At 43.6% G+C, this 12,192-nt stretch overlaps 1 non-coding gene across 1 annotated transcript; it reads right to left on the reverse strand.

Annotated features, from left to right (window-relative positions):
* Positions 1-11,783: 11,783 nt before the first annotated feature.
* On the reverse strand, positions 11,784-11,921 carry LOC119924453. The gene has a single exon (XR_005449166.1). It is a non-coding gene; the product is annotated as a small nucleolar RNA SNORA7 (small nucleolar RNA).
* Positions 11,922-12,192: the final 271 nt, after the last annotated feature.

Consider the following 12,192-nt stretch of genomic DNA (forward strand, 5'->3'; position numbering starts at 1 on the left):
AGAGAGAACGAGTATTGCACCCCCATTTTACAGATGAGGAAGCTGAGGTAAAAGAATAGTTAAGCTACTTGTCCAGGGTCACCCAACAGGTACATGGTGGAGCTGGGATTAAAATCCAGGTCCTCTGCCAATCCACCAAACTAGCTCTCTTCCTCCCTTCAAGGCCCTACTGAGAGCTCACCTACTCCAGGAGGCCTTCCCAGACTGAGCCCCTTCCTTCCTCTCCCCCTCATCCCCCTCTCCATCCCCCCCATCTTATCTCCTTCCCTTCCCCACTGCACCTGTATATATGTATATATGTTTGTATGTATTTATTACTTTATTTATTTATTTATTTTACTTGTACATATCTATTCTATTTATTTTATTTTGTTAGTATGTTTGCTTTTGTTCTCTGTCTCCCCCTTTAGACTGTGAGCCCACTGTTGGGTAGGGACTCTCTCTATATGTTGCCAACTTGTACTTCCCAAGCGCTTAGTACAGTGCTCTGCACACAGTAAGCGCTCAATAAATACGATTGATGATGATGATGATTTCCCAGCACCGGCTCGTGCTCTTTCTATTAAGCGGTGCTGTAACTGCATCTGTTGGGTAGGAGGGCTAGTCTGAGCCCCCTTCTTCCTCTCCCGCTCCTCCCCCTCCCCATCCCCCCTGCCCTACCTCCTTCCCCTCCCCATAGCAGCTGTATATATGTTTGTACAGATTTATTACTCTATTTTGCTTGTACATATTTACGATTCTATTTATTTTATTTTGTTAATATGTGGTTGTTTTTTCATCTGTCTCCCCCTTCTAGACTGCGAGCCTGCTATTGGGTAGGGACCGTCTCTAGGTGTTACCAACTTGTACTTCCCAAGTGCTGAGTACAGTGCTCTGCACACAGTAAACGGTCAATAAATATGATTGAATGAATGAATGAATGAATGGGTTTCTTAGATGGCACAGGGTTATACCTTGGGGCCTTGCAAGAGGGAATTTACAGGTTCCAAACTTACTAAGGAAGACATTTGGGCGACATAATGCCATGCACGTTTTGTGTGCAAGCCTGTCTGGCTGAAATAGCAGGATGACCCAAATCTTTGCCCAAACTCCATAAAAAGGTCAGCCAGCAAGCACAATACCACTAACAGATCGCTCTGTCCGCAGCATGATGAGGCATCCCAGAGCTTCAGCTGCAGCAGGGTGGTGGCAGTTGGCAGACTGCCATGGCCTAGTGGATAGAGCACCGGCTTGGAGTGACTTGCCATCAGGTGAGTGGCAGAGATGGGATTATTTATTCATTCATTCAATCGTATTTATTGAGCACTTCCTGTGTGCAGAGCACTGTACTAAGTGCTTGGGAAGTACAAGTCGGCAACATATAGAGACGGTCCCTACCCAAGAACGGGCTCACAGTCTGGAAGGGGGGAGACAGACAACAAAACAAAACACTTAGACAGGTGTCAAAATCGTCAGAACAAATAGAATTAAAACTATATGTACATCATTAACAAAATAAATAGAATAGTAAATATGTACAAGTAAAATGAATAAAGTAATAAATCTGTATAAATAGATACACAAATGCTGTGGGGAGGGGAAGGAGGTAGGGTGAAGGGGATGGGGAGGAAGAGAGGGAAAAGGGGCTCAGTCTGGGAAGGCCTCTTGGAGGAGGTGAGCTCTCAGTAGGGTTCTGAAGGGAGGAAGAGAGCTAGCTTGGAGGATGTGCGGAGGGAGGGCCTTCCAGGCCAGGGGGAAGACATGGCTCCGGGGGTCGACGGTGGGACAGGCGAGAACGAGGTACAGTGAGGAGGTTAGCAGCAGATGAGCGGAGGGTATGGGCTGGGCTGTAGAAGGAGAGAAGGGAGGTGAGGTAGGAGGGGGCGAGGTGATGGACAGCCTTGAAGCCGAAAGTAAGGAGTTTTTGCCTGATGTGTAGGTTGACAGGTAGCCACTGGAGATTTTTGAGGAGGGGAGTGACATGCCCAGAGCGTTTCTGCACAAAGATGATCTGGGCAGCAGCATGAAGTATAAACTGAAGTGGGGAGAGACAGGAGGATGGGAGATCAGAGAGGAGGCTGATGCAGTAATCCAGCTGGGATAGGATGAGAGATTGAACCAGCAGGGCAGCGGTTTGGCTGGAGAGGAAAGGGCGGATCTTGGCGATGTTGTGGAGGTGAGACCGGCAGGTTTTGGTGACGGATTGGATGTGTGGGGTGAACGAGAGAGAGGAGCGGATTAGATCCCAGGTCCTTCTAACTCCCAGGTCCGGGCTCTATCCACTAGGTGATGCCAGCTCTGTGAACTGCTGCCACCTTACACAAGCCTCTTCACCACTCTGTGCCTCAGTTACCTCTTCTGTAAAATGGGGATTGAGACTGTGAGCCCCCTGTGGGACATGGACTGTGTCAAACCTGATTGGCTTGTGTCTAACCCAGTGATTAGTACAGTGCCTGGCACAGAGTAAGCACTTAACAAATACAATCAAAATTTAAAAAAGCTGGCCCTGCTCGAAGCAGCAGGAGGCAGAAGTAGAGCAGGGTTCAGCGACAAAATTTGCAATCCTATCTATAATAATAATAATAATAACGATGGCATTTGTTAAGCGCTTAATATGTGTCAAGCACTGCAGGGATTCAAGGTAATCAGGTTGTCCCACATGGGGCTCACAGTCTTAATCCCCATTTTACAGATGAGGTAACTGAGGTGCAGAGAAATTAAGTGAAGTGCCTAAAGTCACACAGCTGACAAGTGGCAGAATTGGGATTAGACCCCATGACCTCTGACTCCCAAGCCCGGGCTCTTTCCACTGAGCCATGCTGCTTCTCCATGTCTTCTATGACTCTATATCTATGTCTTCCTGGGTGTGTGGGCTTCTGAGGAGCAGTTTTCCAATACTTTGGATGGTACTGTAATGTGCGTTGAGTTGGAAAATAATGATAATGATAATAATACTACTTATGGTACTTGTATTTGTTATTTGCCAAGAGCTGTTCTAAGCACGTAGGCAGATACAAATTAATCAGGTTGGACTCAGTCCCTGACACACGCGGGACTCACAGTCTTAATCTCCATTTTACAGATGAGTTAACTGAGGCCCAGAGAAATAAAGTGACTTGCCCAAGGCCATACAGCAGCCATGTGGCAGAGCAGGATTAGAACCCAGGGCCTTCTGACTCCTGGCCTAGTGCTGTATCCACTAAGCCACGCTGCTTCTGGGAAGAGTTTCCCAGTGGTGAGGAATTGTATTCTCACATCAGTGTCCAGGTGTCTTTTTGCATTTTCCATCATGATTTCATAGAATAAATTGAACAGGATAATGCTAATTTCTGGTCTCACCATTGATTTCCACCCTTAGGTTGCTTTAGGAGAGATTGTTCTGCTTCAGCAGCATGGCTCAGTGGAAAGAGCACAGGCTTTGAAGTCACAGGTCATGGGTTCAAATACCAGCTCTGCCAACTATCAGCTGTGTGACTTTGGACAAGTCACTTAACTTCTCTGTGCCTCAGTTCCCTCATCTGAAAAATGGGGATTAAAACTGTGAGCCCCCCGTGGGACAACCTGATCACCTTGTAACCTCCCCAGCGCTTAGAACAGTGCTTTGCACATAGTAAGCACTTGACAAATACCATTATTATTATTATTATTATTATACACTCACCTCTCCCTTATCCATAGACACTCTGTCAACATAGTTAACTTCCAACAAAATGAATATACGTGGATGCCACCCAGTTGATGTAATTTCTGACAAAGGTGAAAATGATCTTTTCCTGTGATGTTTGGGCCAATGTCTGCTGTGATAGTCATTAACTGTACATCTGGTCAAAAACATTTTCCTCACGTTCATGGCAGGAGAGGAAATTCACCAAATTCCAACCCACGACTTGACGGAGTATTAGTAAAATGTTTCAGTTATTCATTTGCCATTTAAAATTTCCATGTGGGTTTGTCAGCACAGTTCTTGAAATGGAACACATTAATATTCTTAGTTTGTCTTAATTTGTGGACAGATGGCGGGAATGAAGCTGAGTGAGACAGTGTGCTGTCCCATAGCTTGTAAGGACTAATTTATGGAAAAGAAGCTATCCTCTGATGGCTGATTATTGGCTTCATTGAGTAGGAGGGGAATTAACCTCTGGTTTCCATGCTGATGACTCAGCAAACAGGTAGTGTACCACTAATGCAAAAAATCATATTAGAAAGACATTGGTCTTCAACGATAACAAGGCCTATTAAAGAGCCAAATTGCTTTATTAGACTTGGGAGATAGAGGCAATCATTTCAGCTCCCTACCTGAAAATAATCAAGTTGGGGAAAAAAAAAAATGTAATGGGTTTTCTTTCAATGAATATACCAAAAAATGCACTTAGAGGGGTGATTTTTTTAAAAAATTTCAAATCCAAGCCTGAAGATTATATAGAATTGATTTGCAAAATCAGAAAAGATTAGTGTTCTTGCTCATCAAGTTTCAAACTGTGCAAAGTACTAAAATCAAGTCAGGTTTAATATAGGAGTATTCTTGGTTCAACAGCCTGGTCTTAAACTCAGCTGATGCATGTTCCTTGACACTGGGGATGAGAGCGGTAACAGTTCACCTAGAATCACAGATTAAACCCTTTTAGAGTATAGCCTCTTTTGAGAGAGATTGTGCTAATGATAGCATTTATCACCTTGCCATGAAAAATGGAAGGTGAAGAGAGATGTGTTGTGTTAATCGCATTTAATGGAACTTGCTGGCAGAAGGGTGGCTACTTTTGAGTATAAATAAAGGATGCCTATTGGAGCACTTATTTTGCCTCAGCCAAAGAGAGACATCTGTCACATTCACCTTTATAGATTTGGGGGCATTAATACTAGCTATTGCTAATAGTTTGTAGCTGATAGTCTCTGAGAATGTTTTGAAAAATCAATTAATAATAATAATAATAATAATAATAATAATAATAATAATAATAATAATAAAATTTATGAAACACTTACCATGTTTACCATGAGCAGCAGTGGGGCTTAGTGGAAAGGTCAAAGGCATGGGAATCAGAAGTCATGGGTTCTAATCCCAGTTTTGCCACTTGTCAGCTGTGTGACTTTGAGCAAGTCACTTCACTTCTCTGGGCCTCAGTTACCTCATCTGTAAAATGGGATTTAAGACTGTGAACCCCACATGGGATGACCTGATTACCTTGTATCTACCCCAACGTTTGAAACAGTGCTTGGCACATAGTAAGCACTTATCAAATGCCATCATGATTGTTACCACATTCCAAGTAGGTGATGGGGCTGATAAGTGGCCTGGCTCAGTGGAAAGAGGGTGGGCTTGGGAGTCAGAGGTCATGGGTTCTAATCCTGATTCCACCACTTGTCAGCTGTGTGACTTTGGGTACGTCACTTAACTTCTCTGTGCCTCAGTTACCTCATCTGTAAAGTGGGGATTAAGATTGTGAGCCCCACGTGGGACAATCTGATCACCTTGTATCCCCCCAGCGTTTAGAACAGTGCTTTGCACATAGGAAGTGCTTAAAACCATTATTATTATTATTATTATATGCTAGATATGTACAATACTAAGTGCTGGGAAAGGCACAATGCAATTAATATAATAATAATAGTAATCATGGTATTATTATTAGATAAGATATAGTCCCTGTCCCAGTTGGGGCTCACAATCTAAGGGGGAGGAAGACTTGGATGTAAAAAAAAAAAAACATGCTGTAACCAAAACACAGTAGCTGCAGGACTGAAAATGATGTTTCACCTAAATCCATATTTTAGTAGTTCTGTGAGGCTGCAATCAGAAAAAAGTCTCTTTTCCTAAAATGAATAAAGGAAAATTAGTTAGCACTACTAAACTCTTTCCTCAGACCTAAGAGGTCACTTTTAGGAACATTCCAGAAGCTATGAAATAAGGAAATGGAAATTTCCATTCACATTACATTCTCTACAATAGAGTGGATGTTTTTTACATTTTCTGGAAATGTTGAAAGTGAGTATTCCCAATATCTAGCATGAATTCCACATTTTCTGTAATTCACGGATTTCAATTCTACCTGCTACCCAATTTTAGTGACTGCAAATCTTTATATTTTGAATTTGTCCACTGAATTTTTGAGGTTGTCATTGTGAAGAGGAAGACATGATTCAGGCTTTCTCTCAGAGTTGTTTTTTTGTTTTTCTCAGGTCTTTTGCCTGATATCCACACGCTGATATTGGTATTCTCTTATATATTTTAGTCCTTCCAACTAGTGCAAAGTTCAGTTCAACAAAAGTAAATATATTTTGCTTATTGTATTTTCTGCAACTCACCTATATTCCTCTTCTCCTGTCTGCTGACCTGTAGATCAGTTAATATCCCCAAAGGTTCTGAGCCTTTTTATTTTCTCATTTCTTGTCCACCCACCAGAATCACTCCTAACACCCAGCTCTCAAACTCTTCTGGAGGATATCAACATCACTGTAGAGAGAAGAATAGTTTGAAAGACAGGGGAAAATGGGTGAATTGATTTAGATGTGAAGGAGATTAGGTTTTGTGGTGAAGCAGAAGGATATAATGTGAATTTATTCATTCATTCAATCATATTTATTGAGTGCTTACTCTGTGCAGAGCACTGTACTAAGTGCTTGGGAGACTAGCATACAACAATAAACAGACACATTCCCTGCCCACAACGAGTTTACAGTCTAGAGATGAATTTACGGTCTAGAGTGAATATAGGTAAGAGCAGGTATTTTGGAGCATGTAGGAGAGAGAGGAGATTGGGACAAATAAAATAGTATGCTAAATGACATGAGAGGAAAAATGGGGTTTCTACATTTACCTCAAGTATCTCAGTTGATGATAATTATTGAGCACCTAGTATGCTCCCCAAGTTTTAGTTTGTGATCTGACTCTGAGGGGTGACTTACTAAAAACCTCTGGATTTTTTTGAGGAACATTAGGCAGATGGGAGCAAGGAGCTGAAGTCCACCTCTGAGTACTAAGGCAACATGGTCTTATGGAAAGTGCATTGGATTAGGAGGCAGACAACTTGGATTCTAGCCCCTGCTCTACCATTTGCCTGCCATGTGACCTCAGGCAAGTCAATTAGCTTTTCAGGGCTTCAGTTGTCACAGTGTTTAGCGTTAGTGAGCACTTAGTTAAAAATGATGGTATTTGTTAAGCACTTACTATGTGCCAAGCACTGTTCTAAGCACTGGGGTAAGTACAAGGTAATCAGATTGTCCCACATGGGGCTCACAGTCTTAATCCCCATTTTACAGATGAGGGAATTGAAGAAAAGAGAAGTGAGGTGATTTGCTCAAAGTCACACAGCAGACAAGTGGCAGACCTGGGATTAGAACCCATGACATCTGACCCCCAAGCCTGGGCTCTTTCCACTAAGCCAAGCTGACGGTACCGTGATCACCATCAAGAGCAGTTGGGTGTTAGCTTCAGCATTGAAGATATGAGGCATAAGGAAGAATTTCCAAACAGTGAGGTTTGTTGAAAATGGGAAGGGAATTAACGTGGAGTATTGTGGCCTTCTCCACAGGTCCTTAAATCAATCGATCAATGTTATTTATTGAGCATTTACTACGTTCAGAAAACTGTACTAAGCACATGAGACCATACAACAAATTAGAAGAGCTGTTCACTGGCCGCAACCAAAATCAATCACTATAGACAGGAAAATTAGTGGGAGCAGCTTGCTTGAAGATAGAAGGGAAGACTTTGTCCATGTTAAATGACACTTCCATTGCCACTACTTCATGATTCTGATCCCCTAACGCCGAATTTTAAAATGCATCCTACTGTTTGCAGAAAAATAATAAAAATCATCATGGTGTTCATTTAGCACTGAAGTAGTTATGAAAAACTGGATAGGGCATATCCTCATTTCATGTGGGCTCACCATTTAGGAGGTAGAGACAGCAAGGATCTTATCCCTATTTTACAGAAGAAGAAACTGAGGCTGAGAAATGTTAACTGACTCCCCAAAGCTGACAGCATTTCAGTGGCAGAGTTGAGATTAGGTTGTAGAATTTAGTGATAATATTACATCATTTTCCACCAATAGATAGTCTTGAGTGTGTTTAACATTTGCAGGTAACGTTGACCTATTTTAGCTAGTTAACAGCCCATGGGATATTGCTGATTCACAGAAGAGATCCCTAATCATCTTTAGGTCTCCAAAACCTTGACAAGAGCATTCAGAATTATCTTTGATTCCTCTCTCTCATTCAACCCACATATTCAGTCTTTTAAATCCTGTTAGTTCAACCTTTATAACATTGCTAAAATCTGCCCTTTCCTCTCCATCCAAATGGCTACCACAGTAATCCGAGTATTTATCCTATCCTGCATAAATTACTGTATTGGACTCCTTGCTGACCTCCCAACCTCCTGCCTCACCCGCCTCCGGTCCATACTTCTGTCTGCTGATGAAATCATTTTTCCACAAAAACATTCAGTCCATGTTTCCCTACTCCTCAAGAACCTCAGGAAAAGAGAGAGAGAAAAAAAGAAGACTCAGGTGAGGTTTTCTTTCACCTTATCATTTTCTCCTCCCTTTTAATCACTCAGGTGAACTTGGTAAGACTAAGTAAAAATTTGAATTGTGAAACTGGTCTTTTAAGTACCAGATTCAAATGTTTAAGTTGTGTGGTGAGCCCACAATAAGCTGCCTTGTTAGTGACTGTGATTAATTCATTCAAACTTCTAGACTGTGAGCCCACTGTTGGGTAGGGATCGTCTCTATATGTTGCCAATTTGTGCTTCCCAAGCGCTTACTACGGTGCTCTGCACACAGTAAGCACTCAATAAATATGATTGAATGAACGAATGAATGAATGAATGATTGAGCACTTACTGTGTGCAGAGCACTGTACTAAGCACTTGGGAAGTACAAATCAGCAACATATGGAGACGGTCCCTGCCTGACAACAGGCTCACAGTGTAGAAGGGGGAGACAGACAACAAAACAAACCATGTAGACAGGTGTCAAAATCATCAGAACAATTAGAATTAAAGCTATATGCACATCATTAACAAAATAAATAGTGTACAAGTAAAATAAATAGAGTAATAAATCTGTACAAATATATATACAGGTGCTGTGGAGAGGGGAAGGAGGTAGGGTTGCGGGGATGGGGAGGAGGAGAGGAAAAAGGGGGCTCAGTCTGGGAAGGCCTCCAGGAGGAGGTGAGCTCTCAGTAGGGCTTTGAAGGGAGGAAGAGAGCTAGCTTGGCGGATGTGTGGAAGGAGGGTATTCCAGGCCAGGGGAAGGACGTGGGCCGGGGGTCAACGGGGGGACAGGGGAGAATGAGGTACAGTGAGGAGATTAGTGGCAGAGGGGTGGTGGGTGCGTGCTGGGATGTAGAAGGAGAGAAGGGAGATGAGGAAGAAGGGAGCGAGGTGATACGATGCTCTGCACACAGAAAGCGCTCAATAAATACGATTGATTGATTGATCCCACAAATAACAACAAGGAAGAGACTGGCAAAGGTGCTGATGGGCTTTACTTGAGGGCAGGTGATTGCAGGCCTGAGGGGGCAGAGCTTTCTCTCCCTGTTCTACCCAGGGAACGGGCCTGGACCAATTAGTGACTTCCACATAGAGCCACAGCTGCCATGCCTAAGGCAGATTCATTTTGAATTGTAAGGGGACACACACTGAGACATGCAGAAACACACAGAGAAGTTGAGGAAAGCACCTGCAACAAGAGAGCAGCACTTGGAAGCAAAAAGAAGCAGCATTGGCAGAATGGACTCCTTGGTGGAGTGAGTGAGTGTGTGTATGTGTCACTCCCTTGCATGTTGGTAAAACTAAATAAAAAAAGCTTTCCACAGTAAGCTTGGTGATCAGAGGTGTGGTTTGAACTCTACTTTGTGTCACTGAGGCTCCCTGGTCCAGAAAGATTCCGGTTGGTATGATCCCGGAGCTCGTTAGAAGTTGACTTTAACAAAAACCTCAATCCATGCTTGTGTCATCTAGTGCTAACTTTCTCACTGTACCTCAGTCTCATCTGTCTTGCTGTTGGCCCTTGGCTCACATCCTGCTTCTGGCCTGGAATAAGCTCCCTCCTCTAATCTGGCAGATAATCACTCCTCTAATCCAACGGACAACAACTCTGGGCCATTTCAAAGCTTTATTGAAGGCACGTCTCCTCCAAGAGGCCTTCCCAGACTAAGCCCCACTTTTCCTCATCTTCCACTCCCTTCTGCAATGCCCTCATTTGCTCTCTTTACGCTTCTCCCCTCCCATCCCCACTACACTTATGCACCTGTCATTGTATTTATTTTTATTGATGTCTGTCTCCCCTACTCTAGACTGTCAGCTTGTGTGAGCAGGGAATGTCATTGTTTATTGTTGCACTGAACTTTTACAAATGCTTAGTATAGTGTGCTGCACACAGTAAGCACTCAAGAAATACAGTGGAATGAATATCACTGGCTGAATAACTCCTACAGGGTTGATTCTACACATATGTGAAAATGATCCAGTGGTAGGAAGGGAAAAATACAGAGGATAGTGTGGAGGGGAGAAGTGAGCCCAAAGCTAGCCCATTAACTGACTAGGGGAGAAACAGAGGAACAGGAAGAAAATGACCCAAGTTCCAAACCTCTGGACTGCTCCCAATATCCTTTTCTGGTCATTTAGCAACTAGCTAAAGATAGGTGTGCAATGCAATAGAATGCCCTCAGGTGAAAGAATTTATTTCTCCCGTTTCCCAGAGGGCCTTTTTCTCTCATCATTTTAACTTGATCAATCACATCTTGTCTTATTCTGGCGAGTCATTCATTCATTCAGTCATCTTTATTGAGTGCTTACTGTGTGCCGAGCCCATTGTACTAAGTGCTTGAAAAGTACAATTTAGCAACAAATAGAGACAATTCCTGCCTACAAAGGGCTCACGGTCTAGAAGGGGGGAGACGGGCATCAAAACAAGTCAGCAGGCATCAATAGCATCAATATAAATAGAATTATGAATATGTACATATATGCACAAGTGCTGTGGGGGAGGGAATGGGGTTAGAGCAAAGGGAGCGAGTTGGGGTGATGGAGAGGGGTGGGGGAGCAGAGGAAAAGGGGGGCTTAGTCTGGGATGGCCTCCTGGAGGAGGTGAGCCTTCAGTAGGGCTTTGAAGGGGGGAAGTGTGACTGTTTTGTGGATTTTAAGGAGGGAGGACATCCCGGGCCAGGGGTATGATGTGGTCTAGGGATCCATGGCAGTACAGGTGGGAATGAGGCACAGTGAGAAGGTTAGCACCAAAGGAGAGGAGTATGGGGGCTGGGATTTAGGAGGAGAGAAAGGAGGTAATAATAATAATAATAATGATGATATTTGTTAAACACTTACTATGTGTAAAGCACTGTTCTAAGCACTGGGGGGATACAAGGTGATCAGGTGTCCCATGTGGGGCACACAGTCTTCACCCCCGTTTTACAGATGAGGTAACTGAGGCACAGAGAAGTTAAGTGGCTTGCCCAGGGTCATACAGCTAAGTGGCAGAGTTAGGATTCGAACCCATTACCTCTGACTCCCAAGCCCATGCTCTTTCCACTGACCCACGCTGCTTCTCTGAGGTGAGGCAGGAGGGGGCAAGGTGATGGAGAGCCTTGAAGCCAATAGCGAGGAGTGAGCGACATATGGACCGATCTCTGCCGAATGCCCCACCTCCATCTGCAAACGTTCCCGTAGCGTATCCATTGAGTTTTCTTGGTAAAACTATGGAGGCGGTTACCATTGCTTCCTTCCGCGCAGTCAACTTGAGTCTTCATTCTCGACTCTCGCCCATGCCGCTGCTGCCGAGCAGAGTTGAGCTTTGACTTGTAGCTGATTGCGTGTCACTCGCTAGCCACTGCCCAGGCTAGGAATGGAATGGGCAGGCCTCTGCTTGACTCTCCCTCTCACAGTCGAGACTGGTAGAGTACTGAAAACTCTCCAGATGCGACCCTGAGAGGGGCAATCAATAGTACTTATTAATTAGAACTGTAGTATCTGTTAAACACTGATATGTGCCAAGCACTGTACTAAGGTAGAAAAAAGATAATTGAGTCCTTCATGGGGCTCCCAATATGAGTAGGAGTGATAACATGTATTCCCTACCACCCTTATTTTGCAGATGAGGGAAATGAGGCACTGTTAAGTGACTTGCCCAAGGTAATAGAACAGGTAAGTGACAGAGCTGGAATTAGAACTCAGGTCTTCTCACTCCCAACCCCTTACTCTTTTCA

This window comes from Tachyglossus aculeatus, chromosome 2, assembly GCF_015852505.1.
Source record: "Tachyglossus aculeatus isolate mTacAcu1 chromosome 2, mTacAcu1.pri, whole genome shotgun sequence".
Lineage (NCBI taxonomy): Eukaryota > Metazoa > Chordata > Mammalia > Monotremata > Tachyglossidae > Tachyglossus > Tachyglossus aculeatus.